This window comes from Zootoca vivipara, chromosome Z1, assembly GCF_965207765.1.
Source record: "Zootoca vivipara chromosome Z1, rZooViv2.hap1.1, whole genome shotgun sequence".
NCBI lineage: Eukaryota > Metazoa > Chordata > Lepidosauria > Squamata > Lacertidae > Zootoca > Zootoca vivipara.
The window spans coordinates 50,849,694-50,855,766 of NC_142583.1; the positions used below are offsets into that span (position 1 = coordinate 50,849,694).

General features: G+C 47.4%; 1 long non-coding RNA gene across 1 annotated transcript; it reads left to right on the top strand.

Moving 5' to 3' along the window:
- The first annotated feature begins 2,173 nt into the window (after positions 1-2,173).
- LOC148687378 (uncharacterized) lies at positions 2,174-4,280 on the top strand. The gene is made up of 2 exons (XR_015947911.1): positions 2,174-2,509; positions 3,697-4,280. It is a non-coding gene; the product is annotated as an uncharacterized LOC148687378 (long non-coding RNA).
- The last annotated feature ends 1,793 nt before the right edge of the window (positions 4,281-6,073 follow it).

Below are 6,073 nucleotides of genomic sequence, written 5' to 3' on the forward strand. Positions count from 1 at the left end.
GTTTGGTCTGGATTTTTTTTTAATCCGTTCAAGCGCATCCCCACATATTGTCCGGCTGCTGATCCCCAGCCTCCCTTCTTATGTGTGCGGATGAAACCTCCTTGCTCACCTCGCTACGTATACAACCACAAACAAAAGTCCATTGTTACTAGCAAATACTTATTCTACGGCCTTTCATTTTTAGTCTTGTCGGTGCAATCCTATGTATGTCTACTGAGACGGAAGCCCAGCTGAGTTAAATGGAGCTGTGCACAGGATTGCAGCCCAAATATGTCGATGGCGGGGTAAAAGAAAGTAGGAGGGGGGCGGGGAGTTCAATCTCTACAAGGGTCGTCTCCATAAGGTGATCGTTCTCCTCTCAAGGAGTTAGGTTCTGCTGTTATTGCCCTAACCTAACTGATCACGAATGCGATCCACTTCTGTTCAGAGTCCTGTTTACTTAAGGACATACGTATGTGGCTGCCGAACACTGAGATAGACCATTGCTCTACCTCTCTCAGCAGCGCCAGTACTGGCCGGCAACTGCTCTTCAGAGCTTCTCCTGGAGAGATGCTCTTAAATCCAAGTGAAATCACTGGGACTTAAACTTTGTTTAACTTTGCCTTATTTGTGCCGAATAACAACTGAATCAATAAAAGGCCAGATATCATCTTATCTCTCTCTCCATTGTCTGCTCCTACACCCCCCCTCATCTGTTCCTTTCTGAAGGTTAAAAACAAAACAAAACAACAGAAATCCTTTCCGTAAACCTGTACGGATCACCCCCAACCCTCCAGCAGAAACTGAGAAACCAGAGCCTGCTGTGTCTAAAAGCGCCGCCAACGCCTCGCGTCGAGCTCCTCCAGAGGAATCCGGGAGAGGGTCGCTGGTTCTGGAGCGCCTCCTTTCAGGAGGCTTGTCCTGCAATCTGTAGCCGAGAGGGGAAAGGTCGCGCTCTTTGTGTTGGGCGCGTAGAGATATTGACCCATTCATTCTCAAACTGCTTGTTCGCCAAACGATGCGGGATTATAGTTTTCCAAGTCTGCGGGCGGGGGAAGCAAATCAAGATGAATTACAGCGCGCGCCCGGAGCTGGCAGCAGCAGTAGAGAGGGAGAAGAGAGATGGTTTTAAAAGAGTGGAAAGGGTTCCTTAGGTGCGCGTCGCAGGAGTTAAGCTGCTGGCGACCCTCTTCCCCCCTCCCACTCGTTCCCCAAGTCTCTGTCTCTCTTCCTCCCCGCCCTGCTGTAATCTTACCAATAGGTAGAACACACAAATGCGCCTTTGTTTTCCCGGTTTCAAAACATAGATTCCAGATAATGCGTTTTATTTATGATTGCCAGGAGCTGCACATTAACTTTCCCCCCCTTTCCGTCCCTCTCCCTTTTCTGCTTTTGGGGGGCAGAGGGCGTTACACTAGATCCCTCAAGTCTACAAAAGGCCCCCACCCAATGGAGACTGCAGAGAAGAGAGAGGTGAGGGAAGGGAAGGGCGAAGAGGACTCGGAATAGCCTGTGCACCTGAATTCACTTACAGAATCATATAATCGTAGAGATGAAGGGGACTCCAAGGGTCATCTAGTCTAACCCCCTGCAATGCAGGAATCTCAACTAAAGCATCCAAGGCGACTACAAACATATTTATTTTGTGTTATTCATTCAAATCGCACTTTCTCTCCAAGCAGCTCAAGGTGGAGTTCCTGGTTCTCCTTCACCTCCATTTTATCCTCACAAAGACCCTATGAGGTAGGTTAGGGTGAGAGGGAGTGACTAGCCCACTCTTTCCACTGCACCACCACGCTGGTTGACTTGGAAGTTCAGTTCCACTGAAACCCAGCAGAAGTAAAGGGTGGTAGGCAACTAAGTTTTTCTCAGAGTAGGCCCATGACTAAATTAGGCATATTCATTTCCATGGGTTTAATCCGAGTAAGATTTAGCTGGAGACCACCCAAATTATCTGCCATCCTCTGAACCACACTCGGATATTAGCAATCTGTTATTCATGTCCCCTCCAAAAAAGGGGGCGGAGAAGGGAATAGATTCGTCTCCGTCTCCCTCTCCTTACTTCTTGGGAATACCCATTAGAGAGAGAAGCCCAAGGAGTCCCTCAAAATAAAGAATTTCCTGCAAGGCCCAAGAAACCCCTGTTCCCTCCTTTGCGAGGGCCGATGGACCTTCCGAATATGCCAAGGTCCTTGACCCAAGGCCAGGTTTTTCAATCGATCGTGCCTCTCTTCGGGTCAACACTCCGACCGGAGCGTGAGGAGCCTGGCCGGCATTTCTTCGTGTGTGTCTGTGCGTGCTTGTGCGCCTTTGTGTTTAAACGAATGGTAATTATTAAGCCAATTGTTCTCAACGACTACCAACTTGCATTTCATAACAGACGGAGATCTCGCCCTATCTTAGCCAATTGATTCCGTCCATGCATTCAAAAATATTTTCGTGACCACAGACTTCGTATCTCATTTCCGGGCGGGCAGATTGACGATGATAATCGGGTCGTCTCTGGAGCTACGAACGGAACTACTCGGAAGTAAGTTCCTTTAAATTGCTTCTGCTTTGGGAGTGGTGGGGGGACGGGGGACGACGACCATACCGAGGAGCCTCTGCATACGTTTACTTCGAAGTATGCCCCATTGAATCCCTAGGTAAGCTTGGCTAGAACCGCACCAGAATTATTTTCTGCCTCCCTCTTCATCCCCCCCCCCCGGTTTGACAGAAAGGGAAAATGCCCTCGTTCTCCACAACACCCTTTAGTTATTTCCCACCAAAAAAACCCACAACACCCATCAAGCGACATTTCCCCTCCCAGGAGCCTCTGGCAGCTCCTCAGCTCAGCCAGAAATAGGGGGAGAAAGTACCCATTGCCTATCCCAGAAAACCCCTGAATTAAATCCCTCCCCGAGAGGGAGTGGAATTTCTTCTCTTCTTTCTGCCCCGTCTAATAAGATAAAAGCCCGAGGGAAAGCGCGGAGGGGGTTCATTTTTTCCTGAGAAGGAAAATAATAATAATGAGATTATATTTGGAGTAGGCAGTAAATCACAGAGGGGCCTTGGACGTCCGGGGGGTTGTGTTTCTGACGTTTTAAAGCAAAAAAAAAATGCAAAAAAAATCCCACACAGAATCGCGGCCCTCCTTGGAAGGTAAGACAACACGGTGTGTGGGTATGTGTGTGTGTGTGTGTGTGTGTGTGTGTGTGTGTGAGAGAGAGAGAGAGAGAGAGAGAGAGAGAGAGAGAGAGAGAGAGAGAGAGAATATGCAAGGCCAGAGAAGAGAGCTGGCTCAAAAGAAGAAAAGATCGCTTTCCCAAGTTGCAGGTCTTAAAGCCCCAAAGCCATAAATTAACCGGCTGGACTTGTGGCATCTCTCTCTCTCTCTCTCTCTTGAGGACTCTATTAGAAGTGCCGGCGAGCGATTCGAGCGGCTGACCCCAAAGGCGGGTGCGAGCAAACAGGGCTGTCTGGGTAGGAATCCACATCGCAATCCACAAAAAAAGAAGCCCGACTCTTTCCCCCGCCCTTCCCGTCGAGGGGCGTCACTTTCCGCACTGCTCCCTACCCCGCCTGGTTTCCCTGTAGGCAGGCAGCGTTTGAAGAGATATCTTGGCACGCCCCCCCTCCCCGCGTGCGTGCGTGTGTGGATGGACAGAAGTGGGCCTGTAAGAAGAGCGGATGTTTTGAAAGTTTTATGAATATAGACGGGCTATTGATTGCCTTCAGGAGCTCTGCTCGGCTGAACCCAGCACGTTTCGTCGGGGAAGGAATTAAAAGCTGGAAGTAGAAGAAAGCCAAGAGACTTGGGCGGCTTCTTGAAGTTTCTGCAACGGCAAACGACGAGCCGCTGCCTATTCCTCCATCTTCCCGGGCATTCGCCTACTCCTGAGGACGGAAAGAAAGAAAGATCGCCTCTGCACCTTCTAGGATTACTGGATCAATAAACTAAGATCGCTATATTTTAAAGCTTGTATGTACACACACTTGGGTGGGGGGGGTGAGTGTTAACTTTGTTGAACACGGGGGGGGGGCTGATTCCCGAGGAAACGTGCTTAGGATCGGGGCACACTTCAGGCATCCAAAAGCACGAAGAGAATCCAGTTTTAGGTCTCTCTTTGTCCCTCGCCCGTAAAACTGTTAGGATTACGTTCCTGGAAATACACTTCACATTTTAGCGGTGTTATTGTTTGCTGTTTTACAGCTTCAGTTCTTCGGCATTTTAACAGTCTGCACTTAACGGAAGGTAAAACGTCAAAGTGAGCTTGAAGAGCTAACCGATAATAAAGGGAAGAAAAACCAGAGGAACAGAATCTGCGAATGCCAGGGAATTTATTTCACAAAGGACAAAACGTACTTGCAAGGATTAGGGGAGGGACAAGGATAACTTTTCATTGGGTTGTTAAATGGATTAAAAATGTAAATTGTGCATTGCATTCCCACTAGCACGATATACACATCCACCCACTGGGGGTTTCACCAGGCAACAACTTTAACTATATTTTATCCAGCTCTATCTACAAGACTTCCAAACTTTGGACACGGGAAATGAAGTACGTATATAATCTCTGAATTGTTCCCAAATTGTGTTATCTCATTGACGGTCAATGAATATCGCTGAAGAAGTGTGTGTGGTTTTTGTGAGAGTTTTATTACCTTTTCACGCCAGCTTTAACGGTGCATGGCACACACAATGTCTACAGACAGACATACAGGATGTATACCTTAATATCTCTCGAAATACAAATCTTAGCAGAACCCTCCCACCCCAATTTGAAATATATGTCCGGAGAAATATGTGTCCAATCTTTAATCCAATTTCTATTCACAACCGTGCAAACTGACTTTAAATGTGCATTTAATGCAGTGATAGTTAAATATTTTAAGGACATATGATTTGCCTTGCTAAATGCCTCGTGTGATACGCAGACTAGACAGATGTAGCTCTCAATAGCCGCCCCCGGTAGGCCGGGACAGTTAATCTTCTACGAACCTGGAAAGATTTACGCTTTTCAAGATCCGTATGAAGACTGGGCTAATTAGATTGCTGAACCTCCTCACCCTCCCACAGGGTGACACACTTACCGAACACACACGCACCATTCCTGTCCCACCAGTGAGTCTCAAAACACACACACACACACACACACACAGAGAGAGAGAGAGAGAGAGAGAGAGAGAGAGAGAGAGAGAGAGAGAGAGAGAGATTTAAAGCGAACTGAGACTCGTTAAAGTGAAAAGACACAAATCAACTTAGATCAGGGTTACCTATTCTCAGATGGAGCCCTCTATCGCAAGCCAGTGTACTAAGTCCTAAGTAAACAGGCGCATGATCGGATGAAAAAGGTTGGGGTGAGGAAAACCAGGAGTGGATTTTTGAGTGACAAGACTGGGAGCTTTCAGTTTTGGAAACTGATTCTGAGCACTGAGTTCCTTAATTCTAAGATTATGTTGCCCCCTCTCCTAAGATACTGTTTTATACCAGTGTCTATGGACTGTAGCTTAAGAGTTAGGGGATCTCTGGTGTGTGTGTGTTTAAAGTAGTTTCCACAAGCCTAAACTCTGCCTGGCCCTGATCCCCATCAGAAAATCTAATGTGACAATTGAAACAGAAAAACTTGAGGCCTACACCCTCCCCTTTCTCCTCTCTATTGTTCTCCCCAGTTGCTTTGCCTTGCCAGGAGGAGACCTTTGCCCTGCATGGCCTAAAGAACATTGTCCTGTTCATTGTGGCCCCTTGATCGCTTAGGGCCTCTGATGTGTACAAACAAGAAGATGTTCCTTCCTGGGTTCAATTGTACAAATGATGAGCATATCACTGAGTAACCAGTAGATAGAGTCTCCTTTGGCTAACCTGAAACCAAAGGGCAGAACAATGGCCCTGTAAACAAATCAGTGATCTTGATTATTGAAATAGGCTTTTGGAGAGTAAGTGGTGAGCTGAAGGGTGAAATGTTGAGTTTGGAGGAAGTAGGGATATTCAGAAACAATTCTGGATGGAATAGGAAACACCTAAGCCAGTCTAAACCACAGAGCCTAGGGCTTGCCAATCAGAAGGTCAGCAGTTCGAATCCCCGTGATGGGATGAGCTCCTGTTGCTTGGTCC